Source organism: Crocuta crocuta, unplaced genomic scaffold (genome assembly GCF_008692635.1).
Source record: "Crocuta crocuta isolate KB4526 unplaced genomic scaffold, BGI_CrCroc_1.0 scaffold113, whole genome shotgun sequence".
In the NCBI taxonomy this organism is placed as follows: Eukaryota; Metazoa; Chordata; class Mammalia; order Carnivora; family Hyaenidae; genus Crocuta; species Crocuta crocuta.
Genome location: NW_027530368.1, coordinates 16,364,057 through 16,376,700, shown reverse-complemented (window position 1 = coordinate 16,376,700; position 12,644 = coordinate 16,364,057).

The following is a 12,644-nucleotide window of genomic DNA, read 5'->3' as shown; positions in this document are numbered from 1 at the left end:
CAAATACAACACAGCAGTGCTTAGAGTTTTCCATTGGATTTTAAGTGAACACAAGTCAGGGAGTTATTGAAGAATAAACAGAGTTTTCTCCCTAAAGTGAATATGACTTGCATTGTTTTGGATTGTCTCCATTAATAGGTCATGAAGTTTGTAATTATAACTTTTTACCAAACTTATTTTAAGGAATAGTTAGTTCCAAAGTCTCTCTGGATATGTGTATTGTGTATTCAGTTGTATGTTTCTCCTTCTGACCAAAGCACTGAAGGAAGCTATAGTATATTTAGAGCTCAAATGCTCAGCTGGGAATATTTGAGATTCTAAAGCCTTAATAGCAAGCAATACAATATTCTCCCAAACTGTTAAGATGGAAAAGCAGAGATATTTTAAAATGTCTCCTGAGCTTTTGAAAATAAATATGCTTCTCTGAAGTTATAGCAGTAATGTCTAAACCTCATAGGATATTGGAGCTAAAATAACCTGGTGATAGTTTATTCATCTTATAGTATCATAGATGATAAAAGTGAGACTCAAAATGAAGGGGCAGGTCCAAGGTAATATAAGTAATTATTGGCCAAATGAGTCATAACCACATCTCTTGCTGTTTCATTTTCACCATATGATGCATAATGCACACCTCTCTTTGAAAGTAGGTATTTGGCCCAGAAGAATTGCCTTAAGTATCTAATTACATGAGGATTACAAGGCTGAGAAATAGTGATAGCTCAATGTCAACTCATAGATCTAATGCAGATTCACAATGAATGTAATTATTATGCCATTATAGAATCATCAGATACCAGTATTAGGTCCTTTTATCTTAATTACTTGCAGAAAAGATATTTTATTTTCCTTTTCATATATAGAGATAACCCAACAAACCTCACTTTTTATACCTTTTTAAAAATTCTAGGGGCGCCTGGGTGGCTTAGTCGGTTAAGCATCCGACTTTCACTTAGGTCATGATCTCGCAGTTCGTGGGTTCGAGCCCCGCGTCGGGGTCTGTGCTGACTGCCAGCTCAGAGCCTGGAGCCTTTTTCGGAGTCTGTGTCTCCCTCTCTAACTGACCCTCCTCTCTTCACACTGTCTCTCTCTCTCTCTCCTAGAAATAAATAAAAATATTAAAAAAAATTCCAGAGATTAATTGTTCTCACTGACAGCATTCTATGGAGAGCTAATTTTAACCAAAAATAAATTAAAATAGCTCTATTCCATCCTCCTTAATGTCCCTTGGCTGGACCTCCCCAAATACCAGAATCACATGGGACTTGAAATAAGCCTATATAATTAAGCTGTTTATTTGTCATGGCCTCATAATGTTTAATAGCAACAAAAACAAGTTGGTGTCTGCATTATTTCAAGAATATTTAGTATATTCTAGCAAACTGAAGAAAATTTAGAGGCAAATAAAAATCAACCTCTTCACTCTGCATTTTTAACACCTACAGCCTTGTAATTCACTGGTTGGAATATTCACTTGATGCATTTTTGTTGTAAGTAGCTAGGGGTATAGAAACATAAATTAACGTGAAAGATTTGCTTTAGACTTCATCTCTTTAATAAAATTCACATTCAAGTTCTTAATTGGAATGAGTTGAAAATATACGTATCAATGCTCTGTTTAACAACTTAATTTTGTAATTTTGATATGACTGTGTCTCTTTGAGTCTTTGTTTTCTCATCTAGAATGGAGATCATGTTAGTTCTGACGTAACTGGAGTTTTGCACAAAATGGTAAAGAAAAAAGCCCTGTATACTTGAAAACATTTTGCATGTTTTCAAAATACCTTGGTATATATATTTATGATTGCATTCCATTAAGATTGTAATTTGAAGAGACGCTGCTGATTTCATTTCTAACTCAAATTCTACAGCACCCACATCTTATCACATAACACATCACCACTTCTATAAAGAGCCAATTCATTTGTCTCAGGCCAGTGGAAATGCCTTTCTCTTCTCTTCTGCTCTCTGTAGCATATTAATTACAACACTGATTAGTATTCATCTTTGTATCTCCCTAGCTTGATAACTGACACTCATTCAATGAGTAATCTTGTTTTCAGACTAAGGACGCCTAGACTAATCTGTAGCTATCTTTGTATAGCATATTGTGAAGAGCCAGTAAATTGGCTAATCCAGTTATTTAAGACCCTACTCCTAAGTAAATGTTGGGGAGATCAAATGCTTAGTCTCCTTTGCATCTACCAGTTTTTACTATCTTTCTAAAAAAGAATAGAAACAGGAAACATCACTCAACACGCAAGGGATGGATGGGTTGATTATTGCAAAATGTTCTTCCCCTTACTGCTGAAAGTGTAACTTGGCATTAGGTCTCACTTTGGAGGATTGAAGAAGTGTTGAAATGAAGCCGAGCTTTACTTTCATCTCTATATACTTCATCACCCACTTCCACTAAATACAATGACAGCAGTTATCATCTATCTGCCTTCTTGTAAGGACTTTTGATATTATCTTTGCAAAGTATTTTGAGACCATTAAGAGAATGACACTTCAAACATATACCGGCATTTTCTGTTCCTAAATTTCAGTGTTCATCTTAAAAGTTAATATTTTCTTCTTGGTATTCTTGGGGATAGCATCATAAACTGGCATAAAAGTGTTCAATACTATGTTATCAAGCCCCATGCTCTTTTGCTGAAAGAAGAGGAACACATCTGAATTTCATGGAATATTGGTCTTATGCTCTGTTAAGTGCAAAATGTTCTAAAATGTTGTCTCTGAAAACATAATAGGGCAATAGCACAACACTCTTACAAGATAAAGTTATTCAAGGCAGCACTTCACAGGGATCATTTCTGACAATGGCATTTTCCTCTCAGAGTTCTGATACTCCTTCCCTCTATTATTGATGTAGAGGGTCTTGCTCTTAGCCTAAACATTTTCCTCTTCTGCTTTTTGGAATAGAATGTAAGGTTACTCATGTTTTGCTATCCTGACTTAAGACAGATGAAAAAGGAAACACAGGCAGTTTTACTATCACCATTCTTGTTATCTCAATTGTAATATGGATGTTTATGGTTTAGATGGTTTCGGTGCCTCCTAGCTTTCTAACACACCCCTATGATTTCCACCTTCAACTTTTCCTTCCAATAACAAGTCTAATTTTTTAAAAGTGTCTAATCATGCCCTTATGCTTCTCACAACTCATCACTGCCCACAATAAAATCCAAACATCCTTGCCTGGCATCCAAAATCCTCCACTATATGGTCCTAACCTGCTTCTTAGCCTTAACTCATTTGTTCCATGGATGAACTGGCATTCTCCACAAACTGGCATTCTAGTCAGTGTATATTTAATCTGTTGTTTAAGTTTTTATTTCCCCAGATTTTTCAGCCTCTGTTTTTCCCGTTACCGTAATTGTAGGCCATGTTCAAATCCAGTCTTCTCCAACTGTCCTAGGGGAAAGTGACTCCTGTATTTTTGAAGGTTCAGTATTACCCTTAGGTATAACTACTTTTGTTAGTATTGCTGTTGTTTTTATATGTTTCTTACATCTCTCACTGTACTAATAGCACCATAAGTCAAAGTTAACAGATCAACCATGATTATGATCCTCACAAGATAATATTCCTACTCTATGCTCAAATATGTGTTCACTTGAAGATAGCTAATACCATTTATCATACCTCTATGGTTAGTGTTGCAGGTGCTGCATCAGAAGTTGTAAATGCATTTTTTATTAATTTAATAAATCTCACAATGATACTGTAAGATAACTACTTTATTAATATTTTAAAAGGGAAAACAAGGATTAAAAAAAAAAGATGAAGTGACTTATCAAGATCATAAAGTCAAAGTGTCCAGGACAGAGTTTAGAACAGATTTATTTCATTCAGGAACTTCATCCCACTAAGATTTAGGTTTAAGTCTGCTAAAGATTTCAATAGAAAAACAAAAGCAGAAGAAACATTTGTGCAAAGCCTGCCAGGCTGTTTTATGAGACCACAGCCTCCCGACACTTCTCAGACAACTTGAATATGAGAAATACCCGAAATTGAAACATTTTAGGAATAACTTCTTGTCATACATTTTATGAATATGCTATAAGTACTGCTAAATTTGAGTTATGCTTCAGGTAATGTGAGGTTATTGTCTTATTATTATGCTTGAAGTTGGAATATTTTGAGTCATCTGTAGTCCAACTTGTAAAGGTAGAGAAGGTTGTATTCTATATGATTTTGTGTAGAATCAGGTCAAATTTACTGGGGAATAGCCTGACCTACATGAGCCCCTCCAAAATTTTTTTAGTCTGCTCATATGTTCTACTTGGTGCTCTTGTTAAGATCTGATTTCTGAGCTAATGTCAGTCAAAGCTGGCCCTCTGTGGCTTAATATTATGTCACCTGTCTTAGATCTGGTAACTGGGTTGTGATTGCTAACTCTGATTTTATTCCTATGTCCCTTTTGCTGTCAGGATACATCTTGGTACATCTGGAACTGATTTCTCTAGGGAAAGAGTTTAGATGTGGACACGGGAAATGAAAACTCAAGCACGGTGTGAAATTTGCCAAGGGTGTAAACAGCCAAGATGTATTTGAACAAAACTGCTGCCCAAAAGGGTTTACTAAAGAATAGGCTGAACAACTGGGGTATGGAAGTCAGGGTGGGTGGTCTAAAGCAAAGGAGCAAAGCAGATGAGAAAATCTGGGTTAGAGAAGTCCATAACTAAGGGACTAAGATGAGAACCTGGGAGGGTTAAGGCAAGAATGATGTTTGGGAGTCCAGGACATGTTCTGAGATGAGTCAGATTATGCCATAGGCAAAAAGCTTGCTTATTTTAAGAGCTTATGCCACTCTTCAGATAGTCCTTGCTTTTCTCTTGTAAAGTAGCCATCTTTACACATTGTCTCTGTTATTTACTTTTTCAAAATATAGTCATGTGATGACTTCCATTAGTTATTCATCTATTTAGCAGAGGATACAGTGCCAGCCATAAGGGAGTTTTCAGGCAAGTGGATAAGATACAAGAATCAAATAATCAAACCATATATAATAAAGCTCAAGCAGTTGACTATAATTTTGAAAACTTGTATAAAGGAAGAGAACATAGAAGACCTCCATGAGTAAGAATCATGGAAAATGAGACTGAAGGTGAGATATTAACCACCTATAAGATGGAGTATTTGCCTTGGGCAAAGCAAATAGGAAAAACATGGTATGATTGAGGAACAAAGAGAAGTCTGGTGTCACTAGGACATAGTAAGGGATAAGTGAGTGGCATGAGAAAAAATTGGAAAGGTGAACAGGGGTCAATAACACATAATGAAAACAATTAAAATGGTAGCAACTAACACTTATAGGTTTATGTCTATATATATGAATATAGTTTCATATAACTATATAAATGTCTACATATAACTACCTATGTGTATGTCTATGTATATAGTTTCATATAACTATATAAATCATTTCATATATATATATACACATATATATATGAGTATAGATGTAGATATGTATTCACTTAGTAAAACAAATTCACAAGGCAGATATCAGTACTATTATCCTAGTTTCCAGATGAAACACCTGAGACTCTGGTAACTTAACAACTCCAAAGTTCATTTAGCTAAGAAAGAATAAAAGCAAAATTTGAATCTGGGCCAATTAACTGTTAGTCATGAATGCCTTTATATAGTACCTGTGGACTATATTAGTGTTAAACTTAATCCTAAAAGCAGTGAGGCGTTAATACTAAAGTGGAATAATCATGGTTCATGATAAAAGATAATTCGGGTTTGTAGATACAAAATAGAGAATGGCAGTAACTAGCAGCCTAGAGGAGTAGGTAGAATACTCTGCTATCTAACCCACTCTTAAATTCCTTATCAGTTGATTGGATGGGAGCTTTGAGGTCAGCTGATTATCCACCTCAGCTGTTCATCCAAGAAGATCCTGAGATCTGGAGCTATTTCCTCTCAGTCACAATTTTATGCTGCTTCTCTTCTTATATAACTGTAAGCAGTCTGCAGGACTGGCAAATTATTCAATATTCCAATATTTCTTATTGCATGCTGAATGGTTGCCAGTAAGATTCAGGTCAGTTTTATCAGGTATTCTTTCCTGAAATCAGCAGACATTTGCTTAACTCAAACCAATTTTGATTGAATTTTAACTCTATGGTATAGACAGGGGCTCAAGATAATATAAATTCAAGAGGTAATAAGAGTATTATTTTAAGATTTACCAAAAACTTTCTATATGTATTAGAAATATAGCTTTGAAAAAACATCTAGACCATTTTATGTATTTGTTCATTTACTTAATCTATAGATCTATGTCAAGGATATTCTATGTATCAGGCTTTATACCCAAAGTACTGGAATATAGTGGTGAACGAAACGATTAGAGTTCTTCTGCTAATGGAGTTTAAAATGTGATGGAGACACATATTGTTGGTGGGAATATAAAATGGCACAGCTGTTGTGGAAAACAGTTTAGTGCTTTCTCAAAAGGTAAACAGTTACTATATGACCCAGTAATTCCACTCTTAGGAATGTATATACCAAAGAGAAATGAAAACATTTGTTTGTGCAAAAACATGTAAACAAATATTCACATCAGCATGTATAATAGCTTACAAAGTGCAAACAACCTGAATGTCCATCACCTGATGAATGAATAAACATTATATGATATATGCAGACTTCCAGGGAAGATGGTGGAATAGGAGGATCTTAAACTCACTTCCTCCTACAGTTACAATGAGAATATATTCACATCAGTGTAAGTAACTCAGAAAATGACCCAAAGCCTGGCAGAACAGACTTTCCATAGCTAAATGTAGAGAAGAAGCCACATCAAAAAGGGTAAGAAGAGCAGAGACTTGGTCTGGAGCCAGACTCCTGAGACGTCCCTCAGGAGAGAGGAATGCAACAGGAATGTAGAGAGGGGAGAACCTGATCCCCAACCCCGGGCATGGGACACCCACAGATGGAACCTGAATCCGCATAATATTTGTCTTTGAAAACCGGAGGGGCCTAACAATCACTGAGGCTTAACACCTGGAACTTTAAAAATGAGGAGACAGCTTTGAAAGAGCTGGAGGGCAATAGGAAACTGAGTCTCTGCTCTTAAAGAGAAAGCCCAGCAAACAGCCCTACTGAGATACAGCATAGAAACAGCAGTTTGAGAAACACCTGGGGTATACTGGGAGGAGATTTGTTTATTGATCTCAGAACATATACTGGAGGGGCAGGGATTTTTGGGAGACTGCTTCAAGAACAAAAGAGATGAAGGGCACCATTTCCTTCCCCCACCAATCATCCCAAACACACAGACCCTGGAGGAACCAGCACCATGTGAATACTCTTCACCTAGCGTGTTAACAGTGAGCCCTGCCCCTACATTCTTCTACAAACTCACCCCCCTCCAGCTCTCCTTTTACATGAGTTTTCCAAAGCAGCACTACAGTCTGCCAGTGTGCAAGCAGGTTTAGCAGGTGCCTTCACTACTTCAGAGGGACTCCTTCCCCGGGAAGAGGGAAAGATAACCATAGAGGCCAGTCCAACTGTGGCCCCTGCAGTGGGCTGGGGACAGACTGCTATGACCGCAGGCCCCACCCCCCAACTGAAGCTTCTCAGGGAGCAACACAGGGAGAGTTCCCTGTGTTCAGTGCAACCACAGGCAAACAACTGGTCTGACCCAACTCAAGCTCAGGGTGGCTCCAGACTACCCCGCTGACAACACAAGGACCAAACCCTGTTCACAATAGGCAAAGAGATACATACAGACAACTAAACTGAAGGCATGATGGCTCAGCCACACATAGGAGACACCCCTGAAGCTCCAGGTTCTGGTGAACAGGGAACATTGCACTGCAGGGCACTATAGGACCTCTTCATAAGGCCACTACTTTCAAGAGCAGGGGACGTGGCTGACTTTCCTAATACAGAGATACAGACATAAGAGAATTAGACAAAATCAAGAAACGGGGGAATATATCCCAAGTGGAATAACAGGACAAAATCACAGCAAGAGAGCTAAATGAAATTGAGATAAATAATATGTATGATAGAGAAATGCAAGTAATGATGATAAAGATATTCACTAGATTTGAGAAAAGAGGAGCTCTGAGGACCTCACAGAGACACTCAACAGAGAGATAGAAAACATAAGAAAGAATCAGATAAAAAGAATTCAATAATTGAAATTAAAAAGGCACTAAAGAGCATAGTTAGTAGACTTGAGGAAGCAGAAGAATGGATCAGTGAGCTCGAGGGCATAGTAATGGAAAGCAATCAAGCTGAATGGAAGAGGGAAAAAATGATTTAGGGAACTCAGTGATGCCATCAAGCATAACATTTGCATTAATAGGGATCCCAGAAAAAGAAGAGAGAAAAAAGGGACACAAAGTTTCTTTGAAGAAATAATAGCTGAAAACTTCCCAAATCCGGGGAAGGAAACAAATTCAGATTCAGGAAGCAAAGAGAGCTCCTAACAAAGTCAATACATGGAGGTCTGTACCAAGACACACTCAGTAATTAAAATGGCAAAAGGTAGCATTAAAGAGAATTTTAAAAGCACTAAGAAAAAAAGAAAACAGGTACATACAAGAGAAAGTCCATAAGACTATCAGCAGATCTTCAGCAGAAACTTTGCAGGCCAGAAGGTAGTAGCGTATTCAAAGTACTGGAAGAAAAAATCCTGCAACCAGTACTCTAACCAGGAAGGCCATCATTCAGACCTTCTCTAGAAGAAGAGATAAAGAGTTCTCCAGACAAACTAAAGTAAAAGGAATTTATCACCACTAAACTAGCCCTACAAGAAATGTTAAAGGGGATGCTGAGTAGAAAGGAAATGCCATAAATAGGAATAAGAAAAGTAGGAAACATGAAAGCAGTAAAGTTGAGTATATCTATAAAAATCAGTGAAGGGATTCACAAAATAAGGGGATGTAAAGTGTGATACCATATACTTAAAGTATTGGGGGAGAAGGGTAAAAATTTACTACTTTTAGAATGGGTTCTGACTTAAGTGACCATGATATTAAGTAGACTACTATATGCAGAAGATGTTATACACAAACCTAATGATAATAAGTAAAGCCAGTAATAGATATGCAAGAAATAAAGAAAAATGAATCCAAGTTTTACTAAAGAAAACCAGCAAACTGTAATAGAAGACAGCAAGGAAAAAAAAAAAGGAAGAGAGGGGAACTACAAAAACAATCATAAAATGAGTAACAAAATGGCAAAAAATACATAATTATCAATAATTATGTTGAATGTAAATGGACTAAACACTCCAATCAAAATACATGGGGAATGGATAAAAATCAAGACCCATCATATGTTGCTTATAAGAGACTCATTGCATACCTAAATAAACATGTAGACTGGAAGTGAGGGGATTGAAAAACATTTATCATGTAAGTAGAAATGGAAAGAAAGCTGGGGCGTAATACTTATTTTTGGACAATATAGACTTCAAAACAAAGACCAAAACAAGAGACAAATAAGGATAATATATAATCATAAGGAGAACAATTCAGCAAGAAGATTTAACAACTGTAAATATTTATAGACCCAATAGGAAAGCACCCAAGTATATAAAGCAGCTATTAACAAATAAATGAAGTAATCAATAGTAATATAATGATAGGAGACTTTAACATACCACACACCACTTACATCAACCAAAGAGAAAAACAATAAGGAAACAGTGGATTTGAATGACACATTGGGTCAGATAGGTCTAACAGATCTATTCAGAATATTCCATCTGAAAACAACAGAATACATATTCTTTTCAAGTGCACATTATACATTCTCCAAAACAGATCACAAATCAAGCCACAAAACAAATCTCAACAAATTCAAAAAGACTTAAATCATACCATGCATTATTTCCAAGCCCAACACTATGAAACTAGAAATCAACCATAAGAAAATATCTGGAAAGGACACAAATACATGGAGGTTAAATAACATGCTATTAAACAATTAATGGGTCGACAAATAAAGAGGAAATCAAAAAATACATGGAGACAAATGAAATTGAAAACACAATGGTCCAATAACTTTGTGATACAGCAAAGGCTGTTCCAAGAGGGAAGTTTATAGTAATACAGATCTACCTCAAGAAGCAAGAGAAATCCAAATAAACAACCTTAAACCTAAAGGAGCTATAAAGGAAGAATAAACAATACCCCAAAGCAGTAGGAAATAATAAAGATCAGAGTAGAAAAAAAGCAAAATAGAAGGTAAGAAAACAATAGAACAGATCAGTTAAAGCAAAAGCTGTTTCTTTGAGAAGACCAACAAAATTGATAAACATTTAGACTGACTCCTCAACAAAAAAAAGAGGACTCAAACAAAATCAAAAATGAAAGAGAAGTAACTGACACCACAGAAATACAAATGATTATAAGAGAATGTTATGAAACTTTATATTCCTACTAATTGGAAACCTAAAAGAAATGAATAAATTTATAGAACAATATAACTTCCCAAAACTGAATCAGTAAGAAATATAAAATTTGAACAGACCAGTTGCCAGCAATGAAATTGAATCTAATCAAAGAAGTCCCAACACAGAAAGCTTCATGACCAGAGAGCTTCACAGATGGATTCTACCAAAAATTTACTAATTAATATCTATTATTCTCAAACTATTCTAAAACTAGAAGATTAAGGAAAACTCCCAGATTCATACTATGAAGTCAGCATTACCAAAACCAAGAAAGAGACTACATACTGCTATCTCTGATAAACAGATGCAAGAACCCACAACAAAATATTAGCAAACTGAATCCAACAATACATTAAAAAATCATTCACTATGATTGAATGCAGTTTATTTTGGAGGCCCAACATGGTTCAATGTTCACAAATCAATCAACATGATACATCACATCAATAAGATAAAGGATATAAAAACATCATTTCAATAGATGCAGAAAAGGCATTTGATGAAACACAACATCCATTCATGATACAAACCCTCAATAGATTAAGTATAGAGGTAACATATCTCAACACAAGAAAAGTCGCATATGAAAGACCCACAGCTAATATCATCCTAAATGGTGAAAATCCCAGAACTTTTTCTCTAAGGTCAAGAACAAGACAAGGATGTCTACTTTTGCCAGTTTTATTTAACATACTACTGGAAGCCCTAGTCATAGCAATCATACAAGCAAAAGCAAAAAAAAGTATCTGTATTGGTAATGAAGAAGCAAAATTTTCACTATTTGCAGATGGCATGGTACTATATATACTAGACTCTAAAGACTCCAACAACAACTACTAGAACTGATAATGAATTCAGTAAGGCTGCAGGATACAAAATTAATATACAGAGATCCACTGCATTTTTATACATCAATACTAAAATAGCAGAAAGAAATTAAGAAAGAAATCCCATTTACAATTACACCAATATAATAAATATTCCCAATACCTGGGAAAAAACTTAACCAAGGAAGTGAAAGACTCTTAAAACTATACTCTTAAAATTATACTATACTCTTTAAACTATAAAATGTTGGAGAAAGATATTGAAGAAAAATTAAAAATGGAAATGTATTCTATGCCCATAGATTAAGAGAACAAATATTGTTAAAATGTCCATACTACTTAAAGCAATATACACATAGGGCTAGTATCCAAAATCCATAAAGAACTTACCAAATGCAACACCAAAAAAATAATCCAGTTAAAAAATGGGCAGAAGACATGAATGGACACTTTTCCAAAGAAGACATCTAGGTAGCTAACAGATGCATGAAAATATGCTCAACATCCCTCATCATCAGGAAAATGCAAATCAAAATTACAGTGAGATAGCACCTCACACCTGTCAGAATGGCTCAAATCAAACACACCAGAAGCAAGTGTTGGTGAGGATGTGGAGTGAAACGAACACTCGTGCACTATTGGTGGAAATGCAAACTGATGCAACTACTGTGGAAAATAGTATGGAAGTTCCTCAGAAAATTAAAGGTGGAATTCCCATATAATTCAGTAATTCTACTACTGAGTAGTTACCCAAGAAATATGAAAACAGAAATCCAAAAAGATATGTGCACCTCTGTATTTATTGAAGCATTATTTACAATAGCCAAAATATGAAAGCAGCCCATGTGTCTAGTGATAGATGAATGAATAAGGAAGTGGTATATATATATAAAGTGGATTAATTCTCAGCAATAAAAAGGATGAAATGCTGTCATTTGCACATTATGAATGGATCTAGTAGGTATAATGTTAAGTGAAATAAGCCAGTCAGAAAAAGACAAACAACACATAATTTTCATTCATATGTGAAATGTAAGAAGCATAACAAAGGAAAAAAGAGACAAAAGAAACACATATTCTTTTTTTTTCTTAAGTAGTTTATTGTCAAGTTGGTTTTCATCTAACACCCAGGGCTCATCCCCACAAGTGCCCTCCCCCATGCCCGTCACCTCCTTTCCCCTTGTCCCCACCCCATCAGCTCTCAGTTTGTTTTCAGCTTTCAAGAGTCTCTAATGGTTTGCCTCCCTCCCTCTCCCCAACTATTTTTCCCCTTCTTCTCCCCCATGGTCCTCTGTTAAGCCAAATATTTGGGCACCCTGTGATCCAGTCAAGTTGACACATGAAATTAACTATCACATAGGCCCATAGCCATCCTGGACTTCGGG